Raw genomic sequence first — 22,390 nt, forward strand, 5'->3', positions numbered from 1 at the left:
CTCTGAAGTTCCAGAGACTTACTTTTAAGTCTCACACATTAGGAAAAGCTCTTCAGGAGAGGAACTGTACTTTCCATCGTCATTTTCCTCATGACTGAGAATTAAAGGCCCACAGATGCAGAGCTCTAGAGTAAGCACAGGGGAAGTTTTAAAGTCCATTTACAAACATAGTCCTAATATGTTTTTTAATTAAAACTTAAACAGACAACTGAGACCTGCTTTATGCTTGCGGTACACGGGCCTCTCACTGTTGTGGCCTCTCCTGTTGTGGAGCACAGGCTCCGGACGCGCAGGCTCAGGGGCCATGGCTCACGGGCCCAGCCGCTCCGCAGCATGTGGGATCTTCCCGGACCGGGGCACGAACCCGTGTCCCCTGCATCAGCAGGCGGACTCTCAACCACTGCGCCACCAGGGAAGCCCATATGCTTTGAATATTAATAATCAGATTCATTGGTTACCTTTGCATGAACAAAGTCATAAATGGTGAGAAAGCCCCGCTGATTCATCTAAAAATTAGAGTTTAACATTTACTAGCATAAAATTATTTTTTATGTATAATGAAATTTTATTTCAGTTGCACAAAGCATGTAGGAAATGTAAATGAAACAGTATGGTAAAAATAGCAGAGAACCAAAAAAATCTAAAAAAGGAAGTACACCTAAAGCATGAGAATTCAACATTCATTAAGTATTGCTTTTCGTTCTACTTTTTGGACCCAGCTACCTTAATTAGTAAAAATTTTACTGTTTCGTCTTTATCTCATCTCCATATCTAGCTTACAAAAGTCTTCGAGAGCAGGCACCATATCCTCTTTTTTTCAAGCAAGTAGTGTTTATTTAGTTTCACTTATTATTAAAATAAAACTTATATACAATAAACTGCACATATTTCAAGTGTACAATTTGATGACTTTTGACATATGTTTACACCCCAAAACTACCCCAATCAAGGTACTGAACATTTCAAACACCTCCAAAATTTCTATGTGCCCTTGTACCTCATGTCTCACTTTATTCCTTATGTTATGCAATCACTGATCTATTTCTATCGTTATAGATAACATTTCATTTTATAGGCTTTTATAAAAATGTAAACATACAGTACATGCACTTTTTGTTGCCTGGATTCTTTTATTCAGTATAATAATTTTGAAAGTCATTCCGTGTGGCTGCAAATTTTAGTAGGTGGTGCCTTTTGGCTGTTGAATACTATTCCGTTGTATGGTCATACCATATTTTGGTTATCTGTTCACGGCTGATGGCTATTTGCATTATTTCCACTTTTAGAATATTACAGATGAAGCTGCTACGATCATTTGTAAACATGTTTTCATATGGAATTGGGTAATAGTGTAATCACTGGGTTATACGTGGTGTATGTTTAAATTTTTAAAAATCTGCTAAAATGTTTTCCAAAGCATTTGTACAATTTTACATTCCTACCAGCAGTTTATGAGGACGTATCACCCCCGACAGTTGGCATTACCTGTGTCTTTAATCCTAGCTCTTTTGAAAAGTGCTTAATTTAGGTATATCATTGTTTAATTTTTTTCTCTTGATGACAAATGATGAACATTTTTTTCCATGTGCTATTATGCATCTGTGTATCTTCTTTTGTGAAATGTCTGTCAAATCTTTTGCCCGTTTGTAAACTGGCAAGTTGGTAGAGTTCTTTATATATTCCGGATTCAAGTCCTTTGCTTGATGTAATTTTCAGATTTTAGCTTCTTGGGGTGGACTTTTAGGTCATTGAGAATGTGTTGTATTTTTCTGGTTCTTTGTATTTTGAGACATTTTGGATTCTATCATGGGCATTCTGAAAGTTTTGTTGTATAGACTCTGGGTTCTATTATAGTCCTCTGAGAAATTTTGTTGATGTTTCCTTTTTCACCATCAATTAACCTGGTAAGACATAAGCTATAACTCTTTTATTACTTTCTGTGGACAGTCATCTAAATTTTAGTTCAATTCTTTAAGCCATTGCTGTAGTGCTTTAAATCTGTCCTACATATGCATGGTAACAGGGTCATCCTTAACCTTTTTAAAAAGTTCTCATGCATAGAATTAGGAGATTTACTCCTCTGGCTTTCTCCCTCTGGGATTCTCTTCCCACTCTCCAGTGGTGGCTGTTGTCCAGGCTCTTTCCTTGGTCTTCCAGCAAGAAAGATGGTGGGGCTTCTCTTACAGTTTTAGCTTCCTGAGTTGCAATAAACTCTGTTACTGCAGCCCAACTTTGAGGCAAAGCCATAGGAAAACACAAAACTCACCCCCATGCTTGTTGCTGCTCCAGATTTCTAGTTCCCTCCATAACCTGCCTGCTTTTGTTTACTCTTCAAAATCTTTAAGTGTTTTTTTTCCAGAGTCTATAATTGTTATAAGTGGGAGGACTGGTCTGTAAGGGAGATACACCACCATGTCAGAAGGGGAACTCCACCATATCTGCTGTTATCTCTTTTATTCCTTGCTGCAGTCTCTTTAGAGCCAGAGCAGGAGCTTAGAGATCAGGTCACCATTTTTCTTTCTGCTTCTACGTGAATGTGCATAGCCGAGACAACTGAAAGGGCACACAGGAGACGAACAGAAGTTGGGAGGCTGGGGACGTGGCTGAGGGAGAGATCAGAAGGGTCACAGTTTTCCTAAGCATCGCAAAATAGATATTTTGGATCATAGTTTAGAAGTAGTGGAGCACAAATCCTTTTCTTTCTGTTACCAAAGCCCTGTCGCTTTCTCTTCATCACCCTACTTCTCAAGCTTGAATTCTGTGCTAGTGTCTCTACCTCTCCCTGTTATTTTGACATGGCATCATTTTCTTTTGTTGACTTAGGGAGCTGTTGATCCCTCCCAGAGGGGTTACCATCTATGCAAGGTATGTCCAGATCTAAAGAAAAATTGGGAACCGAAAGAAAATTCTGTATTTGCATTACAAAGGGAAGGCCAGTCTCATTTCCCTTTTTTTTTTTTTTTAATCAAAAAGTACACTCCAGGTATTTGCTCACACAAGCCTTCAATAAATGCTTGTTGAAATGAATTGAGTCCTTGGAAAAGCATTTAGGGAGATTAAGTGAATCATGGAAATAACCATGCCAGTACAAAATCATATACAACTTAAGATCTATTAGCACCTTCAACTGTGCCTTAACACATACATTGTAACAACTTGAAACTCATTAACAGCTTGTTCTCTGTCTTGTATGATCAATGGTTTGCTTTTCACTTACAAGATTTTTTTTCTTGCTCTGCTTCACAAAAGAAGAGATGAGGACTAATGGATAAACATACCAAAATCAGGGAAGTTTTATGCATTCTTAAGAAGTTTCTTAACATTTCTTAACATCTTTCAGAGTTAAAAACATAGGGGTTTATGTCCAGGAGTTCTTTTCTTTCCCTAACATTTTCGTTCTGTTTGTGTCTGTGAACCTGGTTATTTCTGAAAAGGCTAGGGATTTTTCTTTCTATGACTCATTCATTGTTCATTTAACAACATTTATTGAGCGCCAAATACGTGCCAGACGCTGTTCCAAGCCCTGGAGCTAAAGCAGTGAAGAAAATAGAGAAGCATCCTTGCCCACACGAGCTTACCTTCTAGTGGGGGAGACAGACAATAAACTAATAAATGAATCAAATAACAAACAACAGAGGGAAATATATACTATGTCAATGGTGATAAGGGCTATGGAGAAAAACAAATCAGAGAAAGGAGATAGACAATGCTGTTTAATTAAACTCGTCAGAGAAGACATCACATAGTAGATAATCTTTGAGTCAAGACCTGAAGGAGATGAGGAATCAGGCTCTGATGTACTGAGTAAAAACATTCCAGATGGCTTGAGAGTGACAGCTTGTCATCTCTCTTACGTGACCAATGGTTTGAGGACCCTGAGCAGGGAGGCACTGGGAAGGGAGCTGCCTGGTACGTTCAAGACCCAGCAAGTAGGCCTATGGGGCCCGCACATTGCAACCGCAGGTGCGGAGCTGGTGGACAGAGGTTGCTGTATAATGTAAGGCACTTATTCTAGAAAGACACGGGGGTGGAGGGCTGGTTTGAGCAGAGGAGGGAGATAGTATGACTTTGATTTTAGCAGGACTTCTCTGAATAGAATAGACTATAGAAGACCCAGATCAGAAGGGGAAAAACAAACAAACAGTGGAGGTGATTAAAATAATTCAGAGGCAGGATCCTGAAAGGTTGGACCAGGGTAGCGACAGAGGAAGAGGTGACGAGCGGTCATATACTGGACTTGTTTTGAAGGGAGAGCTGGAAGGAACTGCTGAGTGGCATGAGAGCAAAAGAGAAGTCAGGGATGCATCCAAAATTCTGGCCAGAGCACCAGGACCAATGTAATCATCAGTAACTGAGAGAGAGGGGGCCTTGAGAAGAGTATATTATGAAAAAATAATAATATAGTTACTATATGTAAAGTGTGAATGAAATGTCCATTAGACACCCAAATACTGGGCAGTTGAACACAAGAAGGCAGAGTTTAGGGGAGAAGTTGGACTAGAGATATAATGGTGAGAGTTTTCAGAATATAGGTGATGTTTAATACCATGAGGATGGTTAAGATTGCTGCTGATTTCCGGAGTGCTGTAAAATTAAGAGATCCAGGAGATGAGGATCGATAAGGACAATGGGCTGAGAAGGTAAGGCTAGTGAGGTAGGAGGCCAACGAGGAGAGGAGAGTGTCCTAAAACCCAAATTAAGAGGGTATTTCAAGGAAGTGAGCAATCAGCATGTCAGATGCTACTCACGGGTCAAATAAGGTGAGGAACAGCAACGTGGAGGTCATTGGAGATCCTGATCATATTAAAACAGTTTAATTAGAGTGAAGACTGGTCACAAAATATTTTAGAGATGATTGGAAGAGAGGAACTGTCGCTGGTGAGTATAGGGAATGCTTTCCAGGAATTTTCCTCTAAAAGAGGGGCAGAGAAATAGTGGGTAGCTGGAGGCAACTGTAAGGTCAAGAGATTTTTTTTTTAATTTAATAAGATGAGAGAAATTACAACATGGTTGTATGCTTCTAGAAATGATCCAATAAAGAGAGAGAAATGGTGGTGCAGGAGCGAGTGGGGAAAATTACTGCCAAAAGGAGCGAGAAGGGCTGGAGTCTAGTGCACAAGTGGAGGAGTTGGCCTTGGATAAGAGGATGGGCAGTTCATCCAGAGTGAAGAGGAGGGAAGACTGAGTGCCTTGGCAGAGATCCAGGTGCATTTTGATTTTTCCTTCTAATTGTCAAAATTTTAGTTGGTTAAGAGGAAGATTAAAAAATTTAAAACCATGTTGGCACATAACATAAAGGCATAGTAAATAGTATTGTTTTTACAGGGAAAAATCAAAACTGGAAGGGGTCAGCTTCTCAGGTCTTTAATTTTTCAAGGTGAAGAGACCAAGGCCAACACGTTAACAAGCTAGTTGTTGCTAGAATTGATTTCATCTCATAATCCTGTGCTTAGCTCATTACATTGGTTCTTAAAAAGGTACCATCCCGGGGCTTTCCTGGTGGCGCAGTGGTTGAGAGTCCGCCTGCCGATGCAGGGGATGCGGGTTCGTGCCCCGGTCCGGGAAGATCCCACATGCCACGGAGCGGCTGGGCCTGTGAGCCATGGCCGCTGAGCCTGCGCGTCCGGAGCATGTGCTCCACAACGGGAGAGGCCACGCAGTGAGAGGCCCGCGTACCACAAAAAAAAAAAAAAAAAGGTACCATCCCCATTGTTAAACATAGTATATTAAATGGAGTATCTGTCTGTGAAAAAAATTTACATCAATAAGCAGTATATACACCAAGTAAGCATATAGTAATAGGAAATCATGAACTACAGTCTTTTATATTCTTTCACCCAAGCATCACAACAACCATGAGTTATGAATTATTGTTACCAATTTTGCAGATAAGAAAATTGGGATCTCAGAGTATTCAATAGTTAAGTAACTTGGCTAAGGTTACACAGTCATAGGTGGCAGAACCAGATCTGAAATCCAGGTTTTCTGACTCAAATCCAATATATTCTATAATATATTTTGTTATTTCTAATAATGAAATCTCAAATCATATTCCTGAGTTATCCAAAAGTTTCTATTATTTTCAATGTCTTCTATTAAGGTAGGAAAATAAATAAGTCTAATGCAATTACAATAAATGTTTTAACACTTTAGGGAGTAGTTTCAGTTGACTGAAGATATCACTCATCCAAAACTCCCTTTTTCCCAATGATAAATGAGATGTGGAAACACAAGAGAGAACTGAAGATTAGAAGGCAACAGATGAAAATAAAACTTTGGGAGTGAATTCAGCTTAAAACAAGGTAGTTTAAATGTCATTGATCCTTTGAGGTATGGGAACATTTTTAATATTTCTTAGGCCTTGAGATCATTGGTGGGAAGAAAAGCTGGTATTTGAGAGATGTGATTTAAAAGATGGTCCTGACTCATGTTAACTTGCAACCTAATGAGCTGAAACATCCAAATATTTCACAATCCAAGTTTTTACATTAGTATTGTGCCTGATACCCCTGAACCAACTAATGTGAGCAAAAGTGATTTTGAAGCTAGTTTTCTCAGGACTGCAGAAGTAGGAAGTTGACTGGATAACACTGCCCTGCTTCCTCTCAGTTAACCTTGGGACACATGGTATTATCCCTGGGCCAGGGATAATCTGGGTGCTAGACTGTTCCTCTGGATCTCTTCGTAGACTTTTTTGTTGTCCTCTGGGTCAGTCAGTTATCTCTCTGAAACGGAGGTTTTGTCATCTCATTGGTAGGAATGCGTCTCTTATCTACTTTCTCATCTTGGACTTCCAGCAGCTTTTCACTGTGGTGAAATGTTTTCATCAAGAAGTAATAACAGGGATTCCCTGGTGGCGCAGTGGTTGAGAGTCCGCCTGCCGATGCAGGGGACATGAGTTCGTGCCCCTGTCCGGGAAGATCCCACATGCCGCGGAGCAGCTGGGCCTGTGAGCCATGGCCGCTGAGCCTGCGCGTCCGGAGCCTGTGCTCCGCAACGGGAGAGGCCACACAGTGAAAGGCCCGTGTATTGCAAAAAAAAAAAAAAAAAAAGAAGTGATAACAATCATGACAATTTATGGAGTATTTACCAGATGGTAGTCATTTTACAGAACACGTTAAAAAATGTGTTTTTATTCATTTTATTCTACCAATGACTTATATTCTACCAATATAAGTACTATTTTCATCCTACTTATTATACACATGAGTAATCTGAGGTTTAGAGAAGTTAAGTAAATTGCCCAGGGCGCTATAGCTAGTAAACATTTCTTATGTAACTCTGGGCATTCTTTCACAGGTAGGAGGACTTAGGGAAAGGCTTGGAACTGTCTTGTTTTTGTGAGAGAGGGCTTGGAGAGAAAGGTGGAAAGTAAAAGGTAACAAGTTGACAATACAGTGTTTCTAGTAGTTGAGAGTCTCCTTCTAGCTCAAAATCTCTATTGTCCTCAGAAAGAGAATTGTTATGGGGCCACCAATGGGGAGATGCCCCAAGAAAGTTTCGTATGGCCTCATCTATAAGCTGAGAATCACGTTCTAATTGAGTGGATGCTTCAAACTCACGTTGGTACTGTAGTCAATACTTTAATAGAAATGAAGACTAGACAGAAATCAAAAGCCAAGTGATTTGGGTTTTATTAACATGTTACATAGTTTGCTTTCCTATCTCCTGAAAGTATCTAGTTAATTCACAGTGACATGAACAGAAATATACTGTTTTTATCCCTTTTCTGTTTCAAACTGAAAACGCTGGGTTGGTTTCCCTGAGTCTGCTCACCCAGAGTGGGATCCACTGAGCCTTGCCCTTGGTTCCCATTCATATGCACTGTTACTGGCCTCCTTTGTCCTTCCTTGTTCCTTAGCACTGCAAACCCATCTTACATTTGGTATCACATCTTGGAGTTTCTTCCAAGGGATCCTGATCTTTCTGGGATTTTCAGGTTGTTTTCCCTATACTGGTACATTTCAACACTTTATCACTTCATTTTGGCCTTGCCAGCCAGCTGTCCAGGGCCATAGTGGGTAGCTCTAATTTCAGTATCTATCTACTCTCCCTTCCTTGACTTGTTTTGGACACAGGATCATGTTTCATTTATGAAGCCTGATCATTCATTCATTCACTCTTCATTTATTTAAATCAACAAATGTTTTTTTGAGGGCTTTCAAGATGCCAGGCCTTTTGCTGTGTTCTAGGTGTGTATTAGTGAATAAAATAGACAAGTTTATTTCCAGTGTTGAGAAATTCCTTTACTGGTATTTCTTACTGAAAATCTCTGTCTACTATAGTGTTTCAATCAGGTTGAATCTAGATGAAAATATATCCTGGTGCATTTCAAGCATTAATAGAAAATCTTAAGGAATCAAAATTTGTTTGCAAGCACATTTCTATGAAAAGTCAACTAAATGGGAAAGTCAACTAAATAAGAATAAAAGGGAAAGGGAAAGCTAGTTAAATAAATGCACTTTTACGGTCTATTATATTATTTTTCAGGTCTAAATATAAAGAAATGTGCAAATTTTCATAATTGCTTTGGATAGAGTGTGAAACCGAGGGAATTGCTTGAATTCAGCTTCCACCACCATCCAGTGGTTATCTCGCATTACATCATTTAAAGTATTTTCTTGTTTTAGGGGCACTTATTTTTCATACGGTTGAAAACATACCCATGTTTCCCTTTTTTTCATTTGCTGGGAAGAGAAATTATGTATATGCTGAAGACAATTTTTTAAAATTCACAGTTCCCCTTTCCTTCAGTTACCGTCATTGTTGGAACCATTGTAGGTTTGTGACAGTGTCTAACTGGACAAGCAATCAGGAGACAGCATTAATGTGTTAGGCACTTTTTAGGAATTACACATCTTTGGTTCAAACTGTGAAGTTAAAGTGGATAGACTACATTGAAACTGATGGAATATGCATAATTTTTTGTAAAATGTGTGATGTTTCGGATCTGGAGAAGGTAAGCAAGAGTCCTGTAGTGGTGCTTCTGAAGAGTGAGAAAAAGCTAATAGGAGAGCGTTTGGGGACAGAACACACAAACCTGCCACTAAAACTAAGCAGCTGTAGCTCATTCTTTTTTTTTTCAAGAACAGATTAATGAGGAAAAATGTCTTAAATATTGTGCTGTTAAAACATGCACGCACACACACACACGCACACACACTAAAATCTCAGAGCCACTTTGGTAAATAATAATTTGATTTTTAAAAGACCCCCAGTCACGGCACTGTGCAATTATAATTTTAATAAGTAACTGCAAACTTTAATTTCAGAATGAAACTATCCAACTTAATTCTAGTAATCAAGTTAATACATAGGAGATTCATTGAGCATTATCTTTTCCTACATTGTATTAATGGTTTGTGTCAAACTCAGCCACATAAAATGCAGAATTGCCTCAATACTTTATGAAAGTATTTCCTTTCTCTCCACAATGGATGTGATGTTGAATGTGGCTCAGCCAACACTCACCTCATTATGTCCGATGACCCAAGGAGTGTGTCATGTGGATGTATCAAATGGATTCAGAAAGGCATTCTGAGAGACTCAGCTTTGTATTATGTGTCCTGGGCTTCCATCGGTTCACCTTTGGACATCATCACTGGGATATAGACATGAGACCCAGCCACCAATGGGCTGTAGGACCAGGGATTTGAATGGGTATAGTACTCAAAGGAAGGGTGAAACTTGGATATGAATGGCTTTGCAAACGCCACCACTTCCGACTGGTCTTGATCGTCAGGACTAGGCACAGGCTGCTTGTCCTAATATGACCTTGAGGATGGCGCCAGTGACTCACTTCTAAAGAATAAAAGTGTGGCACAAGGAATGGGATGACCTTTCCAAGATTTGGTGATACAAAACTTTGGTTTCTGTCTTGGGTTCTCAGCCTCTCTTGCTCTCTCACTTGCTTGCTCTGAGAGAAGCCAGCTGTCAGGTTGTGAGTTGCCTTATGGAGAGGCCCATGTGACACAGAATTGAGAACGGCCTCTGGCAAACAGTCAGTGAGAAAGTGAGGCTTTTTGGTCCAATAGCCTGTGAGGAACCGAATCCTATCATCAAGCCTGTGAGGGAGCTTGGAAGAAGGTATTTTCCCAGCAGTAGGAAACCAGCACACTCTCTTTGATACCAGGGCATCACTGCACCACAGTGTCCTCAGAGAAAGATTTATTTGAGGTCTCCTACCATGGGCTACCTAGGCACTGCGCTAGGCAGTAATTCAAAAATCAAAAAAGACAGGTCCTGGGACTTCCCTGATGGCGCAGTGGTTAAGAATCCGCCTGCCAATACAGGTGATACGGGTTCAATCCGTGGTCTGGGAAGATGCCACATGCCACGGAGCAACTAAGCCCGTGTGCCACAACTACGGAGCCTGCACTCTAGGGCCTGCGAGCCACAACTACTGAAGCCCGCGTGCCTAGAGCCCATGCTCCACAACAAGAGAAGCCACCACAATGAGAAGCCCGCGCACCACAACGAAGAGTAGCCCCAGCTCACCACAACTAGAGAAAGCCTGTGCGCAGCAACGAAAACCCAACACAACCAAAAAAAAAAAAAGACAGGTCCTTTCTTCTTCTCCTTCTTCTGATTGTCTTTCTCTCCAAAGCTATTTCCTGCCTGCCTATAGGCATGCTCAGTTCTTAACCCTTCCCTCAACACCCATACTTTCTTAAACTGCTATCCTCTCTCTTTTCAATGCATGATGAGTCCTTAGAACAAAAAAACTGCCAGTGTGACTTGGACACAGTAATAAATGGAATAGTACATGAGGTGGGGTCAGAGGAGAAGATTATTAAAATGCATATAGAGCATTATAGATCATGGTACAAAACTTGGTTTTATACCAAGTACAATGAGAAGACAGCATCGTTAGTGGTAACCAAATGGCAGTTTTATCCATTAAGCACTACAGCCTTAGCAGTAGTTGCCATAGACTAGTATATGAGCTTGTCAATAGCTTTTTTAAGATCTGGAAAAAAATTCATAAAAATTTTAAAAACCTTTCAAACAATTTTTAGAGAACCTATATTTAACATGTGACATGGGTGTATTTTTATATGTTTGAAATTATATGGGGTGGGAGCCTCTAAACTTCAGAAAGGTCTCATAGTAGCTGTGGACCTGTTTGCAAATATCTAAAAAGAGCATAGTGTCTCAGGGGACAAAAATGAATCAAAAGGTGAATAATATCCATGTATATAAGTAACTGTAAATAATACCCTCTAGACCTCTGAGATAGTAAAAATGCATGCATAGACATAATGGTGGATATGAAATATCACACATTAAATATATATTTCAGGCAGCTGTTATTTTTTAATTTCTATACACAATGTATGGAATCAAGACTTCAGCTATAATATATACATCACTAATATATAATCCTGCCCATTGAGTAAGGATCAAGTTTATTTTCAAAGTCATAACAAGATGTATCTAGCAGTTCTTAAAACTAGACCCCATAAATACTTACTTGATATTTTCCTTGACAAGTATCTGAGCATTTATTTCCTAGCTGACTTGCAGACTGGGTACTTTTTCCCTTTGTTAATTTTTTATCATGTTTATTAGATACCTACAAAAACACACACTCATGCACAAACACACACATACATATAAAAACACAATTAGGCATCAGGCATCTCACATTGCCAAAGAAAATTGAAGTGAGATTTTTGCTTTTCCTTGATGTTCCAATATAACCTGGAACCCTGCCAGCCACATCAGAATTGGATACATCTGTGAAATTAATTTGAAATTCACTAGGTTTAATTTGCTCGCCTCTACATCAGCCATGGCGTCCTTCCAAATTTATTTCTCCAAGTTTAGGCTTTAATTTTATTCTGAGATCCTTCTCCTGAGTATATTTTGGTCCCTTTCACTAGAGAACTGTCCATTTTAACCATTAACCATTTATATTTCCTGTCTTCCCATTATTTGAGTTAGTAGTTTGTGTCTCAGACTAAGCCTTAATATAGTTAAGAAGAAACAATGTTTTTTAGCTCAAGGAAGTAATTCCCAAGTCATTAAAAAAAACTTTAGTTGCTGGTTTTTACAAATGTTCACCCTGATTTGGAAGTTGTACATGGCAGGGAAGATGATGAAGGGTGAGAAAAAACCCAAAGCAGCCTTTTTTATAGTCTTTTTACCTCAGAAGAACCTTTGAAATAATTTTCAGGTCTCAGGGAATCCCTGTATAAAATTATTATATCTACAGCTCTCAATACATTAGTGGGATCAGTGAGTTGTAGATATAGTAATCCAATAATAACCCTCAACACTCTTTTGAGTGTAGAAAGATATTTTTCTGTAGATAAGTTTATTTGACCAACTTTTGAGATATTCTTTTTGTATGGTTCTTCCTTCTCACACTCTTATACTAGTCAGTAATGAAGGTGCAGTAAACATCAGTTCTTTTGGTTTTTAAATTCTTGCTTGATTTTTTTTTTTTTTTTTGCGGTACGCGGGCCTTTCACTGTTGTGGCCTCTCCCGTTGCGGAGCACAGGCTCCGGACGCGCAGGCTCAGCGGCCATGGCTCACGGGCCCAGCCGCTCCGCGGCACGTGGGATCTTCGCGGGCCGGGGCACGAACCCATGTCCCCTGCATTGGCAGGCGGACTCTCAACCACTGCGCCACCAGGGAAGCCCTTGATTTTTTTTTTAAACCTCATCCCAGTAGGTTTGAAAGTCTTATCACCACCCAGTTGCTGAGGAGCTATTGTATATGGTAGATGACATGTACAAGCGTAGTTTTACTCCCTACTTGAAACTGAAAATATCTTTGTAGCCAAACTTTCTTTAAAAAAACTCTAGTAGGTAAGCTTAGCTTACCGTTTTTGAAGTTTTTTTTTCCTTTCCTTTTAACAATTTTTTAAAAAACTCATATTCACTTGAATATTACATGCTGGCATTATTAGGTTCTTAACAATTGTGTTACCTTTACTTTTCTGGGCAGTTCATACAACCACTAAATAAAAAGGCTCCTGAGCCTTTGCACTGGAAAAAATTATCTATATCTCTATATACCTATAGATGATTTCTTTAAACAAAAGCATTGGCATTTAATTGCAATGCCAAATGTCGTGTGTGTGTGTGTGTGTGTGTGTGTGTGTGTGTGTGTGTGTGTATGTATGTTTGTTTCACTAGTGCAGTGAAATGACTCAGAAGATTATAATTCTTCATCAGTAGACATATCAGACTTGTTTATGAACCAAAGACTAGAATCCTTCTCTTCCATCTTATATCTGCCTTAAAAACTTACCACATTATATCATCAGATGTGTTTTTAAACACAAACATTAATAATATATAAAATATAAGGGCCTAAAAAACTAAATGAGAAAATGACCCAAAGTGTAAAAACTTCATAACAAAGTTGAGTTAGCATTTCCACAGTTCATATTGTGCCACATTCACAGCAATAGCGAAATGCAGGGTGTGGCTAAGCCGTGGCATGTGAAAATTGCTTCCTTAAGATAGAAATTTCTCATAAGTCAGTTGGTGACACACGACGGGCAATTGGGCGAGGTAAGCTGACACCATCAGCCTTCTGTCCTCTTTGCACTTTTGTGCAATAAAGTGTTCACCAATTATCAACGACCTCCTTTATCCCACATCAAAAACTGAAAATTGACTCAAGCACTTGAATACTATCCTACTGAGCCTCCTCACACAGGATTGGAAGACGTTTATCACAAACGTAATAGGGCCGTTCAGTCACTGCTTACCTCTGCCAGCACTAACATTGAGTGGCCCATTAAGTTGAAAAGATAATGTGTTCTTTTTCCAATCACAATCTGTTGTAGAACCCCTAACCCCAAATCTGAAATCCCTAAGATACCACAAAGTCCTTCTGAGAAACACTGTCTTACAGTTAAACAGTCCCACGTCTCCCTCCCTACTTTGACTAAGAAGTCAAAGATTCTTTTGTGTATCTGCTGAAGACACAGTCCAGCATTTATCTTGTGATCTAGAGCTTGGCTTATCACTCCTTAAGCATTTGTGTGAGAGGACATAAGTGTGGCAGATGTGGAGATGTGCTACTCAGTTCTTTCAAGAAAGGACTCCCAGACCAGCTGCAAAGGGTGTGATTAGCTGGCAGTCTGCAGCTCTGTGCTTCTTCCTCATGCACCTCAGCCTCTGAGCCAAGGTCTTGATACTCTCAGGTCAGTCCCTGGCCAATGACCAAGCAGGGTGGTGGAATGAGGGCCTGGCCATTTCCACCTGATGCCTGGTTCCTCCAATGAGCAATCTTTGTTCCAGAGTTCTCCTTTGGGCTAGCAGAGACTTGTGAGATCTGTATCACAGTCTAATGGCTCCCCCTGTCCAATCCAGCTTCCTTCCTTTTCTTTTTATAGGATTTAGTCTCTAAGAAACCGCTTACATTCCAAAGTCCATCTCAGCCTTTCCCTCCTGGAGAATCCAACATAGCACAGTTGGTACCAGGAGTGGCTGAAAAAGCAGGTGTGTAAAATGGCACTTTGGAAATGGACCAGTCACTGACTGGCTGGTAATGAGGATCCTATCCCTCACAGATAGCCCCTAGTACAAGGTAGTTGCCCAGTTGTTAAAATGTTCACCCATGGGGAGCTGGGATGTTGAGATGGGATGAGACATGTACTGTCCAGGGCAGTAGATCAGGGTTTGACACGTACCAAGAAATAATAAAGATCAAGACAACGGAATTGGATGGTTATTACTAAGTTGCATTGAATATCTTTGCCAACTTATAAAGAAGCCTTCGTCTTACGCAGAAAAAGCTGGCAGTCAAGTACAAGATTTGATAGAGTGGTTGAACTCCAAAGATGAATGAATGTTCAAATGAGGCAGACCTGCTATGTCAAAGTCAAGACAAGTTGGGAAAACCTAGGACCCTGACACATAGGTTGGGGACATTTGGCCTGAAGATTTGATTTCTCAGACTTATCTGCTCTTCCAGCCTTGAAGAAGTTACCCAACTCCTCCCCTTAAGAGCTAGCACCTGCCCCCCCAGCTCGTGCCAGACTAGAAGACTAGACAGTAAGTATTCCACTGCAGAAGCTGCTCCCACTGCTTTCCTGATTCCACGTTCTTAACCAGGGTTAAGGAGCAGTATAACTCAGCCAGGGATGAAATGCATCACATAAGGGAAAACAGGGCTACACTCCAAAGGAGCTATAAGACCAGCCATCGTGGACCAGCTGGGGCTGGGGTGAGTCCTTTCTTTCTTTCTTTTTTTTTTAAATAAAACTAGGAACATTTTAAAAAAAGAATTACAAACTAAATTATAAATAGTGTTAATAGCAAGAACACTCAAGGACAAAAGGTGGGAGAAGAGAGACATCATAAAAAGAAAAAAATACTTATTAAAATATTCACATTACAAACCACAAGGTATGCATGGCAAACACCCACTCCCACTTAAAAACTACTATAACCTGAAATATATATATAATTGTTCTTCCTTCTTTCAAAGAGATATTTTTTCCCAGTGCCCCCATTCAGTCACAGCCCTGAGTATGTGCTGGAGGCTGAGGGTCTTGAACAAAAGAGTTCAAACATAAGATTGATTATTGGAGAGTTTATTGGTTTGGGGACACTTGTTTGGGGTACAGGATTGAACCCCCTGACAAGGACTCCAGGGGATGGTGCAAACTTGTGGCTAGGATGGCTCCTACAACCTAGATAAGGCAATGGTTTATACTGAGTGAGGTTGAAATACTTAACATTGCCTAGTGAAATAACTAGAGAAAGGAATTAAAAGGCTGAGTGAAGTAGACAAGCTGAAATAGGCATATTATGTGAGGCAAGAAGAATCAGCAGAGGATTATGTTCCATAGGTGGGTCCCCAAATCAGAGTTTCACCTAGGCAGTCAGGAATTCACTGGTGAGAAGGACATGAGCATCACCGTGGAGCCCAGTGTTGGCTCTCTTCTGTGGACCAGAGCTGAAGGTAGAAGAGACTGTCGTTGACATTGGCTCACTAATAGCAGTGGGGATAATTGGGATCCAGTGTAATAGAGGCCAGGAAATAGATCTTAACACCAAATGCCAGGAGATCATTATTCCCCTGAGCACAGATAAGATCAGAGTGGCTCTCAAGGGAGTTTAACCCACAAAGAACTATGAAGATGGTTAATAAAACATTATGTTTTGCCATGGGAAAATAGATGGATTGCCTACACAATCAAAAGAAAACAAGAATTAATGATCAGAAGTCTGAGGTCTGATGCCCAAATAAAGTCACATTCCCTTGTCCAGTTTCCAGACCTGAGCCAGTTTGCAGAGTAGGTTCCACTGATTCAAGAGGTGTGGGGTCCTCACAGGGAAGGACTCTATTATATACTGTAATGGTTCCCCTGTCCTTTCCCAAAAGAGCCAACAGACTACTTGAGTGGCTAAATATTGGAGAAAGGGTAATACTCAAACATATAGAGGCCTATTGGCCATAGGATGGACACTGATATCTAGTGACCTGATGCTTCACAATGCCTCCTCCATTAGATTGGGGCATATGGGAGGTAGGTAATAAAAAGTGTTTGGCCCCTGAACAGCCAAAACAATCTTGAGAAAGAAGAACAAAAGTGAAGGAATCATGCTCCCTGACTTCAGACTATACTGCAAAGCTACAGTAATCAAAACATTGTGGTACTGGCATAAAAACAGACACATAGATCAGTGGAACAGAACAGAGAGCCCAGAAGTAAACCCACGCATCTATGATCAACTATTCTGTGACAAAGGAGGCAAGAATATACTACAGAGAAAAGACAGTCTCTTCAATAAGTGGTGCTGGGAAATGTGGACAGCTACATGTAAAAGAATGAAATTAGAACATTCTCTAACACTGTATACAGAAATAAACTCAAAATGGATTAAAGACCTAAGTGTAAGACTGGAAACTGTAAAACTTCCAGAAGAAAACATAGGCAGAGCACTGTTTGAAATAAATCATAGCAATATATTTTTTTGATCTGTCTCCAAAAGCAAAGGAATAAAAGCAAAAAAATGGACAGGAGAACTGAATAGACATTTTCCAAAGAGGACATGCAAATGGCTGAGAGGCACATGCAAAAATGCTCAACATCACTAATCATCAGGGAAATGCAAATCAAGACCACAATGAGCTATCACCTCACACCTGTCAGAATGACTATCATCGAAAAGAACACAAACAACAAATGTTGGCGAGGGTGGGGAGAAAAGGGAACCCTCCTACTCTGTTGGTGGGAATGTAAATTGGCGCAGCCACTGTGGAAAACAGTATGGAGGTTTCTCAAAAAACTAAGAATAGAACTACCATATGACACAGCAAGTCCACTCCTGGGTATATATCTGAAAAAAATGAAAACTCTAATTCAAAAAAATACATGTACTCCAATGTTCATAGTGGCAATATTTAAAATTGCCAGTGTATGTAAACAGCCTAAGTGTCCATCAACAGATGAAGGGATAAAGCAGATGTGATATGCATACACACACACACACACACACACACACACACTGGAATACTTCTCAGCCATAGAAAAGAAATTTTGCCATTTGCAACAACATGGATGGACTTGGAGGGCATTATGCTAAGTGAAATAAATCAGACAGAGAAAGATAAATACTCTATGGTATCACTTTTATGTGGAATCTAAAAAATAAAACAACTAGTGAATGTAACAAAAAAGAAACAGACTCACAGATATAGAGAACAGACTAGTGGTTACCAGTGGGGAGCAGGAAGGGGGAGGGGCAATATAGGGTAGGAGATTAAGAGGTACAACTATAGAATATTATGTATTAAATAAGCTACAGGGATATATTGTATAGCATAGGGAATATAACCAAGATTTTATAATAACCAAAAAGGGAGTATAACCTTTAAAAGTTGTGAATCACTATATTGTACACCTGTAACTTACACATCAACTATAATTCAATAAAAAAGGAATATTACAACAAAAAAAGAAAAAAGGGTCTTAGCCACATGCTAGCTCTGGTTGGTCTACTAGGTCTGCAGACACACTCAGTGATCATTTCCCCATTCCCTCAATGTATTTTTGGGATTGGCACACTTGGCTTTTGGAGTAACTCCCACATTGCATCCGGGTCCTGTGAGATAAGAGCTGTGACAGTGGGGAAGGTCAAGTGGAAGCTTTTGAAACTGCCCCATTATACCTTGCCTTGGTCAGGACGGTCAATCAAAAACAGTATCACATCCTGAGAGCAGACATTGGAGATTAATGCTACTCTTAAAAATCTAAATGTCTCAGTGATATTTTTTGTCATATCTACGTTTTAATCCCATTTGCCCATGTAAAAACCAGATGGATCCTGGAAAATGACTATAGACAACCACAAAATAAACCAACTTGTAGTTTTGATCATAGCTGCTGTACATTATGTGGTTTTATTGCTACGACAAATTAATAAGGACTCTGGTGCATAATACAGAGCCATTGATTTGGCAAATGTATTTTCTCTCGTATTTAAATCAGGAAAGAGGATCAGAAACAGTTCCCCTTCACACGGAACAAAAAACACTATTTCATTTACTGCTTTGCTCCAAGACAAAGCTCTCTCACTCTCTTGTCATGTTATAATCAGAACTCTGGACTTCATGGACATCCTGCAGAACATGACATTGGTCCATCACATGGATGGCATCATGTTGATCAGGCAGAATGAGCAAGAGGGGGCCAGCATGCTGGAGACCTCAGAAGGAGACACGCACTCCAGAGCGTGGGAGATACTTGCGACATTGTTCTTGCATCCTTGTTCCTCCCCATCTCACCTCAGATATGCTCATCCAAAACATTTGTCAAATTGAGGGCTTAGAAGAAGAGGAGTGAGGATAGGATTGTGTACAAAACCCTTTCCATTTTGTCCCTGCTAGATTCTAATATTTTCTAAGAGCTAATTTCTGAGAGCCAATTTTTTCTCACTTGTTAGTTTGCCACGGAGTGGCATCCCCTGCTCCAGAAGACTGGGAAGTCATTTCTATCAATGCCTTTGTTACTACACAGATGCAATACAGTCAGATTGCAAGTCTCTGGGAATTTATTACAATGAGCTTTTACCTGTATATTTTATATACTACGTTGCCTGTAAAGGACTCTTGAGTTCCTTAGAGAATAACGTTAGTATTTATTTTTTGCAGCTCTTTTAGAACCTCTTAAAATTGTTTGACTTCCAACAGACTGGAAATATTTCTAACAGGAAAGTAGTGAAATTGTTTCTAGACATAAAACAGTGGAACATTTGTAGTAATCAAGATAATCAAAGCAAATGAGGTCTTTTAATACAAAATTTTGCTTCCATGATCAGGATAATGGAATTAATCCAATAGTTCACTCGCAATAATAAATATTTGTGGAATTAATATATTAGTCATATAATTCATGTTAGAAAACAGTAACACAGTTTGCAAAATATGCCTTAATTGAGGCTGAGAGAGAGAGAGAGAGAGAAATTACACTTAGCTCTCCAAACTCTCCCTTGTCGTTTAGTGAAATCTTGTATCAAATAATATATAAATATAGGACTAGAGGTGACTTTGTAGGTTGGAGCTTCTTGCATTTTTCTTAAATGTAGGTAGAGTCAGGAATTGCCTTTCAGGCTTCAGTGTTTCTCCTGAGTAAGGTCAAGTTAGTCCTTGCATAAGAGCTCCCTCCACTGGAGTCTGAGCTTTAAATATCTTTTTGCCTACTATTTACTTTCCTTCAAGATGCTCCCCTTCCTGCACCCCACCTAGTGCTGGCAGATTGAAGCAACACAACACTGAATAATGTCGCTCAGGAAATCTGCATGTAAGCCCATTGATCAATACAAGGAGGCTGAACTGGAGAGAAAAAGAAAACCTCATACTGCTCTCCCTGTCATTCTCGAGTCACATTGGCTGCACAGAATATGTTTGTGGAAGCCTAGAGCATAAACTGACTGTTATCACATGCCTTCAAGGTCTCAGCCCAGTTTTTCATCAAATGCACTTTTTCATGAATTATTGCTTTCAAGGGAAAGTTGGAGATTTACATCCTCAAAGCTCTACCCCAGTGTCACTCTGCTTTCTTTAAGAAAGCTGACAAATTTGGGCTGTATTTCTAAAAAATGAAAACTTACTATATTTAATATTGTTTTATGGCATTTGGGTTAATCAAATATTCTAGTTAATCCTGAGTGACCCCTTTTGTCATACTTGGATTGCATATTTTCAATGGATTGGAATAAAATAAGACCAGGCAATTAACACAAACTATATAGGTCATGTTCAACCATTCTTATGAGGTCTAGGGTTCACCATTATGAATATTCATTACTAGCTGTGTAACCTTTATTGAGTTACGTAAGCATTTTGAAAATGTTTCTTTATCTAAAAATGGGGCTGTTAACACTTTACCTACCTCAAACGTTTGTACCAAACAATAAATGAAATAATGAGTGTGACAGTGCTTTGTAAATTATGAAACCTATTATAGGACATAAGGCTATGAGATAGATGTTTTCAGAGTGACTGCCTGAACTTTGTAATAAAATCTGTGAATGAGTGTCATATGTGGAATTAATATCCTTTCTATAGAAACATACTATATGCCATAGGATGTACAAATACTGTACTGGTTAATAGAGCTGGCCAACCAAATAATATTTGCAGTCTCCAGTTGCAATAGTGAGCATTATCTTTTCACACAATAGACACACACTAATGATTTTTTTCAACTGATGTTATTTTTCTAAACTCAGTTCTTTTCCATTTGAAAAGAAACGGAAAAAATGAAATTTCACCTTGCAGGTTTATTGTGGTTTACTTTTTTGAGTGAGCAAATGTTTCTAATTCATCATAGTTTGATAGGGTCAGTGAAATTTGAGTATCTTTGCATAAATTACACTGTCAAAGTCAACATAAGCTAATTGATGCATACAGTCCTCCAAAAATAAATTGGATTGTGTGATCCTAGTGCTGCATGAATGTGTATACATACTCATTTAAATTATCTACTCCCCACCATGCTTCTCCTTTCCCCATGTCACAAATCCAATCACATCAGTAGGAGCTCAATAAATCTTGGCTGTCATTATACTTACATATGATAGAAATATCAGGGTCCCTGGAAGAAGGTTGAAATTAAATATTAGAATTTTTCAAACATTGAAAAAAATCAGTCGCCTAGCATGTGGGCTACCAAAGTATACTTCAGATATTTTTTTAATAGAGTGAATACTTCTTATCAACTGGAAATCATTATATAATTTGCTCAATAAATGTTTGCTGATGACTCTGATATTGAATTATTTCAGAATTTATTTCTTTTCTTATGACCAAAGAAGGTGAGAACCAAACAATCTCTCCTTAAAGGTTCAAATTTCATTATATTTATGTACTTATGACAGCTGCATCTCATTACCTCCATCTTTTCTTTCTTTCCTTGTCTTTCCTGGTAGAGTCAAGGGCTTCCTTCTCAGTGTTCAAATAATTCTTTGTATATTCCACAACACATGGATTTTTTTTTTTTTACTTCTTTTTCAAGGAGACTCTGACTCCTTGAAGATATTTTTTATATTTTTAGTACCTAGCACAGTGCCCGGTATCACCACCATAAAGCATCTCAGTATACTATTGTATAATGAGAGAGTAACAAAAGAAAATACTTTGATTCTCATGCTGCCTTGTGAAGGTCCTTGAGATGTGAAAAGGTGGTATCCTCGAGAAAATATTCTTAAACACAGGGGCAACTGCTTGCTTGATTTAACAATTTGCCTATAAAGTCCACTAAAAAAATCTGAACTTCCTAGAGGATAAAAGTGAATATAATTTTTTGTTGTTGTTTAGGGCTGGAACATTTGAAGTGAGCAACTGGGATGAGAACCTCCTTGCACTTTGTTCATACATAAGGAAAAGTGAAAATTCTGAAAAGACATCTGTATTGTAAATCAAAATACATTGCTGAAATCAATTCTGAGTTGACATTCTGCTTGCAAATATTCTTTTGAGATTGGTTCTTGTAAATCTCTTTCCCATCTGGTTTTTATGTCTGCTCTGGGACTTGTATGCACAGAGTTGTCTAGGATCTGCTCAGAATGTTGAAATAAAGTAAGTGGTTTTTAATAAAAAGTTAGCTGGGAGGGGAAGATACCTTCTTGGTCATATCTAAACTGTGTATATATCTTTTTTTTTTTTGCGGTACGTGGGCCTCTCACTGTTGTGGCCTCTCCCGTCGCAGAGCACGGGCTCTGGACGCGCAGGCTCAGCGGCCATGGCCCACGGGCCCAGCCACTCCGCGGCATGTGGGATCTTCCTGACTGGGGCACAAACCCGTGTCCCCTGCATCGGTAGGCGGACTCTCAACCACTGCGCCACCAGGGAAGCCCTAAACTGCGTATATATCTTGTAGTTCTGCTTAACTTTTAGAAACTTTGGGACATGTTT

Source organism: Grampus griseus, assembly GCF_964374135.1.
Source record: "Grampus griseus genome assembly, chromosome: 17".
In the NCBI taxonomy this organism is placed as follows: domain Eukaryota; kingdom Metazoa; phylum Chordata; class Mammalia; order Artiodactyla; family Delphinidae; genus Grampus; species Grampus griseus.